Consider the following 12154-nt stretch of genomic DNA (forward strand, 5'->3'; position numbering starts at 1 on the left):
CATAAACGTTACCCGAAGAATTTTCCATTTTTTGTAAAATCGACCTACATGGATCTGGCGGATTTTGAAAGTAGGCGACACATTCAAATTAACGTGGTTCGAGAGATACCATAATCAGGATCCGTGCGCACTTTGTTTAGGAGCATTTTACCTAGAAGTCCACTCATGTGGGATTCCGATTAGACCCGAATAGCTGCGGTCTGTGTGACCGAGTTCATTCACTAACTTTAGGGGTCCGCCTTGGATTGTTTATACACTATTTGTGGTTTAATCAAAATTGATACAATAGTGCGTCACGGAATCTCGACACACATCCCCGATCAACTGTATGAAAAAATCTTCGAAACGGAACTGTGCCTACTTTTTGTATCATAGTATGGCGATCAAGAAAGGCAGTCATTGTATAATTAAAATGTACTTTTGTTTTAAAAGCACTATAAATATTTTATTATAACTTAATTGTAATAAATTATTCAAAGTGATTTTAAAACAAAGTTATATTTTAATTATAAAATGGAAAATCACAATGTTAGTGCTTCAAATATAAATTATAGCAGTAATTGTAGTTTTATGACATGCGATAACTATTTTGATTGATCAAATTATTAATAAAATTGATTGTAAATTACCATTTTTTAAGTTTATAAAGTTTAACATTCACAAAAAATCATTGATTTGAAATAATTTATTTTAACACTTGTAATAAACCACTTTGAGTTTTATTTTTATTACACACGAATAGTTTCGAAAACTTACAGATGTTTTCATCTACATGTGAAAATTAAATCAAATACATGTTTTAATTTAGTAGACTCTAAAAATCAGGGATTCATTTTAATATTTAAAATTAAAATTAAAATGGAGCTCTAGAAATTAATTTATAACCCAAATCTATAAATAAATAATGTAACATTTTTTATATGCCAAAGCTACTAAAAATTAAGTTGGTACATAATTATGTTAATCTAGGAAAATATATATTAAATATATCAACCATTTTTCTACCAGCTAGAAACGAAAAATCAGTTAAAAATAAACTACCACTGATTTAATTAAGTTTAAATCAGAGAAAAATATGTAGAGGAGTGATATTTATGTTTTTTTTTCGTCTTGTGTATAAGACGACGCTTGTTATAAAGCAAATAATGTATCACTCGTTAATTTCTTCTCAGATATCAACAGGTAATTAATCGACTATGTAAATTCGTGGCACTTAACGTCAGGAGGAACTGGTTGGGCGCATTTGGGCGCAATAAATTAAGAGAGCGGACTATTTGGACCGCCGCCTTTTGTCACCGGCTCGTCGTGGCCGAGATAAGCGGACTCGCATTGTGCGCCGTGTGATGTATTATGCCAGGCTTCTTTCTTCCCGGTCCAGGCTAGGACGTGTAGTGAATCCAGTGACGTACGAATTAAAGACGATTTATAATTAGATTAATTTACAATCAATACATGATGGAACAATCCAAATTTCGAACTGGTTCGATCAAATTTTCTGTGGTACTGTTTTTTTTCGACACACTTTCACAATGCCCTTGCATGGCGAAACAGCTGTCATAAAAATTAAAAAATTATATAATATTAAAATAATGAATAAATTCAGTCGTGTTTTGATTTTTACTTATAATAAAGTATTTTTGATGTAATTGTAGTCGATGTTGTTACACCTCAATACATGTTTGTTATTTTTATAGGTATTAATTTTAAATAAAAAAAATACACATAAATAATTTGTATGAAAACTATTTTATTTAATAATAATAATATTAAAACCCTTATCCGCACCCCAATGGTGCATAGGGCACTGCGTCATACAAACGTTGTGTTATCTTGATCATTTACACATGAAGGAAAGGTGATCAGCCCTCCGCTTCAGGTACCAGTCCAGGGTAATATTGAATAAATATGACAGTGAAAAAATCACGTATATTTATTTTACCCCCCTTGGGAATCGAACCCGGGACCTCCAGAACGGTAGCCGAGCGTGCTGACCATTACACTACGGAGGCGGACATTTTATTTAGACATACAAAATTTGCTCAAGGTTTAGAAAAAATCATTGTATTTTATATAATGTATATATATATGTCTTATGAACCGTAGAGGCATGTACACCGCAAGGTTTGGAATAAAGATAAATAAAAATAGGAAAGCTAACAATAAAAAAATCAAGTTTTTTTACAAATTCAGCGTATTTTGTAGGCAATTAAATGATAAAATATCAAATTGTTATTACCATCAACAACAGGCATTATTTAAGAATTCATCGTGAGAGTCAAATCCGCGCCCATCATTTTTAAAAGCAGAAAAATACCTCTCGGTCTAAAAAAAAAGAACGAATAAAAGCCATGCCTCACCTCTGGGTACTTCGTCCTTCCATGTGAAGAGCCAATCCATCATTCGGTAGATTGGGCAGTACTCTAACGTCTCTCAACAAAGCGGACCATCACATACGCATACGTACACAATATATGCCACTTCACTCTATTTTGATCATCTCTATAAATAATATATCTACCCTCCTATCTGTACGCCATCATAATACACGCTACACTTATCGTGTTCCAGAACTATCGACCGTTTACAGAGCCTCGTTCCCCCTGGCTTCCGTCCAAGACTCGTAATTTAGCTTTTTTTTCTTGGCTATCGGAATCAGTCGAACAAAAATGATGATTAGGCGATGAAGAGATATATATTCACGGTCGCTGTTTGCTGTCGATGAGGTATTTTCAAGATAAAGTATTTTCTTTGTAACATTCTTGGGTGTTATTAGGAAAATAACGCGCTAACTGTATAAAAAATATTTTTACATTTTGACATCTCAACATAGATGAAGAATAATAAGTTTTTTGTAATTTTTAAGAATACATGGTACGATATTTTCTTCATAAATGCTATGATAATACTCCTTTTGTGTGATAATAATTCGCATGTAAATATATTTTACATTTTTCATATCTAAACAAACATGAAGAAGAATGTGGAAGTCTGGGTATTTACAGTGCTTATGAGCCGTCATTGGCTGGTTAAGTGAACACTTTGCTCACGTTTAACATTTACCATTCTATCCATGATTGACAACCAAACTACTACTAAATTTTTGGAACTCCTACATATGTCGTTAGTTTCATGACGCTTTATGTGTTCGTTCATTGGATCCATCTGTGGTTAGTTAGAGAAAGCTTTTATTTAGCAGAGACCATTTAATTTGGATGTATGCAAGATCCTAAGTGGATTATTTTACATACTGGGAAACCCCTGAAAATTTGATTTTCAATTATTTTATACACAACATTTTTGGATGTCTCCAAATCTTTGTTCACAAATCTGGGTTTCTCTACTTAGGAGTTATTTTTACATTTTTATTATATCAACAAAGATGAAGATGAATTATAGTTCACAAGTCCTGTAAATCGGCGTGTATGTATGAGAAGATGCCTGAATGTGGAGGAGACGAAGGTTGTTTTCAAAGACGGAGTGATATGACGTTCTGTTCTCTATGCTTATCCCTGCGGGGAAGCGGTGCGATGGTTAGCCAGTCAGTTTGCGAAAGAAATATTTCACCCTTTTAAAGGCAATATATTTTCTCGAATGTTTTTTTTTGGGATTAATTTTGAATAATTTATACGAGTGGCCATACTCTCGGACCCGTGTCTCCTAGGTGTCCGGGTGAGTTGGGTAAATTAAAATTATATTTACATTTTGCGTCGCACGAATACAGATTCATTCCACCTGTATCAGTTTTGAACACCTCCCGTTCACCGTGTACTTAGCGGAAAATCTATCAAGAATATTTACCGCGAGTGAATAATACTTACACCTTACACGCTACGTACGCCAGCAGCCCGCGGCGGGGAAGGAAACGCTATTTGAGATGAAAATTCATTCAGGACGTCATTTGCGAGGATCATAGTTACTTATTTGTTTAACTTTTTTATTAACACTTTGAGTTATTGCCTTCACAAAGCTATGATAGCTTAATTTATAGATTTTTTAAAGACGTTAATTTAATGGTAGGTGAAAACGTAAATGATTGAAGAAAACACTTGTTTTTTACCACTTGAGTTTTATTATAGACTACATGTTTCAGAAGTTAAACTTCCATCATTAGTTTAACTTCTGAAACATGTAGTCTATAATAAAACTCAAGTGGTAAAAAACGAGTGTTTTCTTTAATCATTGTAACGTGTCTTACCACAAAGTTAATGCCGAAACAATAAAGAAAACGTAAATATCGGAGGCGTGCGTTTTTAAGATATTCAATTTGTGTGTGCTTGCGTCTGTAATTTGAATAAGCAGGCGCTGCTACTTTTTTTCTAGAAATTCAAATTAAAAAGATTTCTAGAGTACTTTGTAATTTGCGGATGTCTAGTTGAATTTTCTAAATATTTTATATTACAATATATATTTGAGTTCTTAAGATATGTATAAATATTTCGATTCCATAATATTTTCAAGTAAATCTATACAGCTTCTGTTTGATATTCATGAAATATCGTTATTTACAATAAATGAGATGCAAACTGAAGTTGCCATGAAATTATGGCAATATGAAATCATAAAGATTGTTATGTTATAGTTTTAATTTCATTTTCTTCTGTTTTTTGTCGTTTTATTTTCTGAGTTCTAGTTTTTATTTTACATATGAATAGTTTTTAAATATTATAGATAGGTTAAGTAGGTATTTTAAAATAATAGAACAAGATAGGAATCTGCTGGCGAATTGCAATTCGGTTTAGCAGGACTAGTATAACACTAGTCCGCCTCCGTAGTGTAATGGTCAGCACGCTCGGCTACCGTTCTGTAGGTCCCGGGTTCGATTCCCAAGGGGGGTTAAATAAATAAAAGTGATTTTTTCACTGTAATATTTATTCAAAATTACCATGGACTGGTACCCGAAGCGGAGGGCTGATCACCTTTCCTTCATGTATAAACGATCAAGATAACACTGCGTTTATATGACACAGTGCCCTATGCACCATTGGGGTGCGGATAAGGGTTCTAAAAAAAGTATTACATTATATATTTTAATCAAATAAATAAAAAACGTTAGATATAAAGTTTATAAACATTTCTTTGGAATAATGAATCTTAATTTATTCCCCACTTTATTAAATTCCTAGATTCGTAAATTACACTTGATGTAATTTTATTACATTGTACCAGGAGATAAGAAAGGGTGAGGAGGCTTTGTAAGTATGTAGGTCTCTGGCACTGAGAGCCTTTGTGTTCAACACTGCACCAGATAACAATAATGGCCGTAAGATAATAAGACCGGGGTTCTATGAGCGGGACGGTACACAATGCGAATTAACGAGATACATAGATAAATTTAAGTGTCATCCATATTTGGTTACATACAGGCTCAGCTAAGAATTATAAACTCTGATTTTCGATCGCTTATCAATATCTGTTTCCCACTTTTTTTTTGACCTGTAACAGCCGACTGATGTAAACTTTGGATGAAGACAGTTTTTTGGAATTTCAGGATTTTATGTAAAAGCCGTAAACAAACTTTCAAATTACTGTATTTTTTTAAAGAAGATATATCAACAGGTTTCTTATGAATTTTCTCGTGGTTTTTGTTGGTAAGAAAATAAAAATCGTTGAAAAATTATATCTTGTTCGTTAAATACGTGAGGGAAAGGTGATCAAGTACTGCGCTTCGAGTACCTGTCTAGGGTAGTATTAAATACATACATTTATTTAATATACTGTTATCCACCTTGAAGTTTGTACTTCCTCAGCATTTCTTCTCCATGTTATAATGGAAAAATTTAAACGTTGTGTTTCACTCTCTCTCGCTGCTCGCTGATAGTGTGTGAAGGAGACGTGTATTTACCAGTGCATACTATTTGTTATTTTATTATTATTTTGTGTTTAAGGCTTTTTGTTTCTGTATTGGTGTATTTTTTATATTAGATACTGTATATATGTATTATGTTAAAGGCTTTAGCCGTTCAATAAATAAATACAATATTAGAAATACAGTGAAAAAATCACCAACATTCAACTCGAAAGGAAGCATATTCGCGATCTAATTCGGCATAATAGCTAATCGCACTGACCATTACACTACGGAGGTGGACATACTAAGAATTCAACGGTTGTATGAATTCTCTTTTCCTTTAGCCAACTAAATAAAACGAAAAAAAATGCGGTGGTGATGTTATAAAAACGCGATATTTTTCCCTTTTTCCCGGTATAAATCCACCTCCGTTTATTTGTACAACAACCGTTGTCGTAAAAAGAACTATCCGTCCAGAATTCTCCGCGGATAGCGCCGGCTACAAAAAGCCACCCAGTTTTCCGGACGTTTTACTTGCCCCGGATGGTGGCAAATCCGTATAAAATGCTGTGTGTACTCCGGATCATCCGAGATCAAAGTATTTCGCCTTCCCGAGGACCAAAAGCGCATATTATGTCAGGATGTAAAATAAGTTTTGATATTTGAATATCGCTCCAGCCAGACGTGGCCCATTATTTTTTACTGCAACTACGAGATAAAACTTGTGAAGTGTCGATAATAGTGATATGCTCAATTGCGTGAAAAAAAGTCTTCGTTTTTTTAATACTGCCTACGAAAAGCGTACACAAATTTCCTTCAAAGGGTCACAAAATTTTTTTTTGAAAAGTAATTTAACATTTTATTGAAATCTTTAGAAAAAAGGCTTTCTTGACTGTATGCGGTCAGACGGCAATTAGAGAAGCTAGCTGTTTTCTTGGGAAAGGGTTGACGGTCAATGAGACGCAGCCTCGAGAAGAAAATATATGTTCAGAGTATAATACGACGTTATATTGTAACATTTTTACTCTAACTAAAAACCCATAAAAATCCGCAAAAAATTATATCAATAAGGAACGAAAGAAGCGTTTTTCGATTGAGTAAAACCTTCAGGAAAATCTGGAAAAAAAACTTGTACCCACTTACTGATAAATTACTTACTTACTTATAACCCTTATCCGCACCCAATGGTGCATAGGGCACTGCATCGAATCGACGCAGTTTTATCTTGATCATTACTTACATGAAGGCAAGGTGATCAATCTTGCGCTTCAGGAACCAGTCCAGAGTAATATTAAATAAATATTACAGTGTAAAATCACTAATATTTATTTTCACCCCCCCCTGGGAATCGAAAAGCTATCGGTAGCTAAACACGCTGACCATTACACCACGGAGGCGGACAATAAATACTTTTTTATTAATCTCTTCAGAGATAGATCTTTCAGGATTATTTTCAAACGACGTTAGAATATTACAGATCGATTATCAACTATGTCACGGGACAGACTCGCTAATATTTCGGTCATCTTGCAAGGAGAGATGGAAAGGATGAGGGAAATCTCCCATGCGTTGGTCGGACCAAATAATGTCTGCAAGACACTCGTTCATTCAGAAATGCGGTGCAGATAGTGGATGAAAGCTGTCTTCAAAATAGAATTGGTTGTCACTATCTTCTACCATAAGGACAAAAGGGTAGAATTTCCATAGCTACCCTTATAATCAGATAACTACTTTCCATATTAATTCTTCGAAGAAAGTTCGGAGGAGTAGAGCCGCCCTCTTTTGCGATAAAATCGATACGTCTCTAAATGCGAAAGTTATCGAGAAAAAGAGCACCCTTTAAATTCGCTTGTTTTATCAGATCTCAAAGTAGATAGCGGTCATCATCATCTATGTCCTTTAGGGGCTGGTCGGGTCAGGCAGGTACGAGGGCAAGATATATCGATGTAATTTGTCTTTACCCAATTCTTCGCTCACACCCTGGCGAGCCTCGCTTGAAAGCCTTAAAATAAAGGATTCGCCAGAGTGGTACTACATAATAGCTGCCTACTAAAACATGTCTGGGTATCGACCCCCCCAGTGTCGTGATCCATAAAGTGTAAATACAAATATTTTTGAAAAAAAAGTAAGTGAATAAAAACAAATCACTCATACATACAAAGGTTAAGTCATGAACATTTTAGATTATTTCTTGAATGTTTTTCGCAGATACTTTGTGGCACATGATTTTGGTAAGGGAATGTAATTAATTTGAGTATTTAAATGTTTTTAATGTTTTAGAATTTAATAATCCCTGATAACGACAAGGTTCTTGTCGAAACCGGTACATTTAAGTGTATTAGTAACAAAAAAGTGGTTAAAACAAAGTTTTTTAATTTTATAAAATTTAGATTATTTTTAAATGCAAAAAAAACTGACAAAACATTAATTAATAATATGCTTTTCCAAAATAAATCACCATTTTTATCCATATGTACCTGATCAATTTTCTTGCTCGTTAGTTTATGTAATCACCTGTTGATGAAAACATGAAATAGAAAGTTTATATTTTAAGCATAGATTTCACGCAAGTATGTGTATTTTTATGACTTGTATGTTTTTTTTGAGATGTCTAGAGAGATTTAAAAAATACTTATTTTAAAGCGACACCATTTGCGTCTTGGGATGGGTAAAATGCTTGTATATCATGTAAATATTTCAGCACTTGCCCCTAAATCTTTTATTTCACGTCCATCTATTCACATTGTATTTCACGTAATTCAGTTTGTTTGGGTAGATGTCGTAAACCGTTTTATGCCCCGTAACAAATCTCCGAGCGAAATGCCCGGAACGCAGACGGACGCAGGAGGCTCGAGACTAATTATTGTCGGCGGTGAAAGGTGGTCTTCGGGTGCCATTTCTCAGTGGGGAACTCCGGCGTGATGGTAAATTGGTTATCTCACCTTCCCGTGACGTGGATGTATTTCCTCGCCAGCCAATAACCGCACGGTATTGGAACAGGCGCGCAGGAGGAACGGGAGAGCGTATAATAGAAACGCTATCGAATGTTTTGACAGGGGTGCCTATACAATTGACAGACCGCAGGGTTTGATTGAATCTCTCAGCCTTTCAATTACAGGAGTGACTGAATAAATTGATAAGGAACTCGGGCCCGTATAGCGCCACTTCATGCCATCAATCTACCCTTGATACGATTTCATTTTTAAAAGGTTTCTTCGTGTTACACATCCAATTTAAATGGTTTCTGCAATCCAATAACTTTCTGGTCCGTGTGAAAGTAATCTCTTTTTTATATTTGGCTGTGGTTTTATTCGCTGAATTCCGCAAGAGTTAATAGGGGTAGCTAATTCCAAATTTACACGCAATTAACCAGTGTCGACACTTCTACTCATTGATTGATTCGGCTGTAACTTTGTGGTTAATATCTATCCATTTTTGTTTAAGTTTTTCCTAGTTACTACCACTATTTCTTGTAACCTTATCTAAGAAATAATAATTTTAAGGAATTCGCTAACCGTATCAATAGTTACCAATCAAAATTTCAACAATAACGTATAAATCCTTAAAATCATTAATACTTTGAAGCAATAAATACTTCATTTAAAAATATGAATAATAATTAACTCATAATTAACAATATGACAATACCTAATTAAAGTCTATTGTCTGTCTTTCCAAAGATAAAAATAAGAAACAGCTTCCACCTCCTCTTCATCTTTGTACGTCCCAAGGTCACAACTCTAAAATTTAGACTATGTTTCGCATAAAGTCTTCGATAATGTTGCTTGATGTGAAGAAATAGTGGTATTTACCGTAGTAAAGTGGTATTACACAAAGTGAATGATGAATTATTGATTGATGAATGATGAGTGTTACTAGTAAAAGAAACTAGTGCTGCAGATGTGAAAATAATGTAATGGTAAAAAGATGGTGAAACCAGTAATGCGCCTTAAATCTGATTACCGGAGAAGTCCTTAATATCCTCGTCATCAGAAAGACAATATTGCCTGGTAATTAAGGTACCTCGAAGACGAAGAAGATGGAGACCATTTTTACTGCGCCATTTCCGTAACAATGCTACCTCAAGGGTGCTCTAACCGTGAAATTAATGAATCTCTATCGTTATAATGACTATTTAATACCCTCCATTATAAACCAAGAACCTTTTATAATTCAGAGCAAGCGATCTGTAATGAATTTGGACAATAATATTCTTCTCTTATGATGTTATAAGCCTTTTTTGCGAGTGTTTTCTATTATATTGTAATCCTGGTATTGTTGTTTATTATCGAGTGCGGTTACCGTTTTGTACGTTATGGGGCTACACATATAAAACACTCTCTTTATTTATTTATTGAACGGCTGAAGCCTTTAATATAATACATATATACACTATCTAATATAAAAATCATCCATTGTTTACTTTGTGTAATACCACTTTTAAAAACACTTATTCGTGACTACCGGTTTCGGAAAAGCATTCCATCGTCAGGTCATTCAAATAAAATTATTACGATTTGACATTTCTATAAAAAAGAACAAAAAAAATTAAGAGTTGTTTTTTATACAAATGTCAAATTGTAATAATTTTATTTTAATGATATGACAACGGAATGATATTACCATAACCGGTAGTCTCGAATAAGTGTTTATAAAAATGGTATTACACAAAGTAAACAGTGGATGATAAGGAGAGTGTTTTATTAACATACCACAAAGTTATCAATGCTTTTTATATACAAAATATATCTACACATATAAGTTCCCATCTAAACTAAGTATCTAACATATTTAAATGAGCGGGTATCATAACATTTAGTATCTGGGAGGTGTCTGATGTTTTAAAACAATAACGAAGTGCCCGAAAGTCATTGTTAACTCGGGTTCAGAAATGGGTCGAGTGTTGCGTAACAGTGTTTAATTATAAATGCGTGCAATTAATCATATTTGCTATGAACATAAATTGTATACATTAATTTAAAGAACAATTTTAAACATATCGTAGTCGTACAGGAGAAAGTGACCAACTAACAAAACGTAAAATGTTCAGGAGGGCCATTCCAAGAATTTGAGTAGTGTGGTTGTCAATAATGGGTAGAATTGGTGAATGTTACACGTGTGTAAAGTGATCACCAGCCTATGACGGTCATCAGCCCCGTAAATGCCCAGACTTCCATATTCTTCTTCATCTTTGATGAGATGTTAAAAAATAATACATTTAACCGTTTTTTCACTTTTGCCATCAGTGCAGTTAGTCATTTTATAACAAGTCAATATAATATACTTTCAAGTTTAAAATCACTTTGGTATTTTTTCCAAATCAACATTAAGCTAGTAAGATGTCAAATAGTCAATAATCACGTTTTAGTAAAAAATGCACTTCGTCATTTTCTCCTGTATGAGGAGCCACCTTGTGTGTCTTGTCGGTGGAGTTCTTTTTACATACATTTTTATTGTTTTTAACCATTTTAACCTAATATACATATATATAGAAAAAAATGTTTTATAATTTTCATAAAATCAACTCTCGATCATTTACCCATTCCTTTATTTTGCCTTTGTTCCATGTTTTATTTTGACCCCTAACATCCTTCGGCAACAAATTAAAAATGTTCGGAACGATATATTGCACTCCTGCACTCATTCCGGAAGGGAGAAGATCCTCGGGATACGCGTCGCGCTGTTGCGAAAATAAACTAACACCAAGAACCATTACCAAAACCGTTTTACGAGATGGCAAGTTTGAGAGCAATACTTATTTCCGATTGCTCCGGTAATGTACATAAATACTTGTAGACTGAGAGAAAATGGACCCTCCGAGGCCGGGAATGGTACATTACACATTTCTCCAGCCGAAATCTCGCTCCGGGCCTTTTCGAAAGCACTCTCCTTTTATTTCATCGCACCTTTTCCCACCTATAAATATAACTTGCGGAGCAAACACCGCAGAAAAAAGCGAGCGCGGTCAGTTAGACACGGATGGAACATTTGTGGAGGTCCTCACCAAAACGTTACATTTCCATGATTCGAAGTAATCAGGAATTCTAGCTTGTAAAATTTGGTGCGATTTAACGATTTCATATTGGTTTAACGCAAGATCGGTCACGTTTTGTCGCAACTTTGATTAAGATTTCGATAGAATACAGTAAACCAGTGTTCCGCAAACTTTTTCTGTTCAAGGTACACCTGCCAAATCAAGAAATTTTAGAGGTACAACAAAGATAAAAACAAGGTTTATTTAATATTGTTTAGTTATTAAAATTAATATAATGTGAAAATTTATATTACAAATTATGTTTAATGCAAAATATAAGCCTGCTTAACCGAGCACAGGCGATCAAATTTTTGAACAATTCTTGATAAGAC

General features: G+C 34.2%; 1 protein-coding gene across 1 annotated transcript in view; it reads left to right on the forward strand.

Annotated features, from left to right (window-relative positions):
• LOC148306972 (uncharacterized) overlaps positions 1–12154 on the forward strand; it is a 571830-nt gene that overhangs the window by 342029 nt on the left and 217647 nt on the right. The gene's annotated exons all lie outside the window — the stretch shown is intronic.

Source organism: Brachycentrus maculatus, unplaced genomic scaffold (assembly GCF_059751285.1).
Source record: "Brachycentrus maculatus isolate JH-2025_06_01 unplaced genomic scaffold, ASM5975128v1 h1tg000216l, whole genome shotgun sequence".
NCBI classification, from domain to species: Eukaryota; Metazoa; Arthropoda; class Insecta; order Trichoptera; family Brachycentridae; genus Brachycentrus; species Brachycentrus maculatus.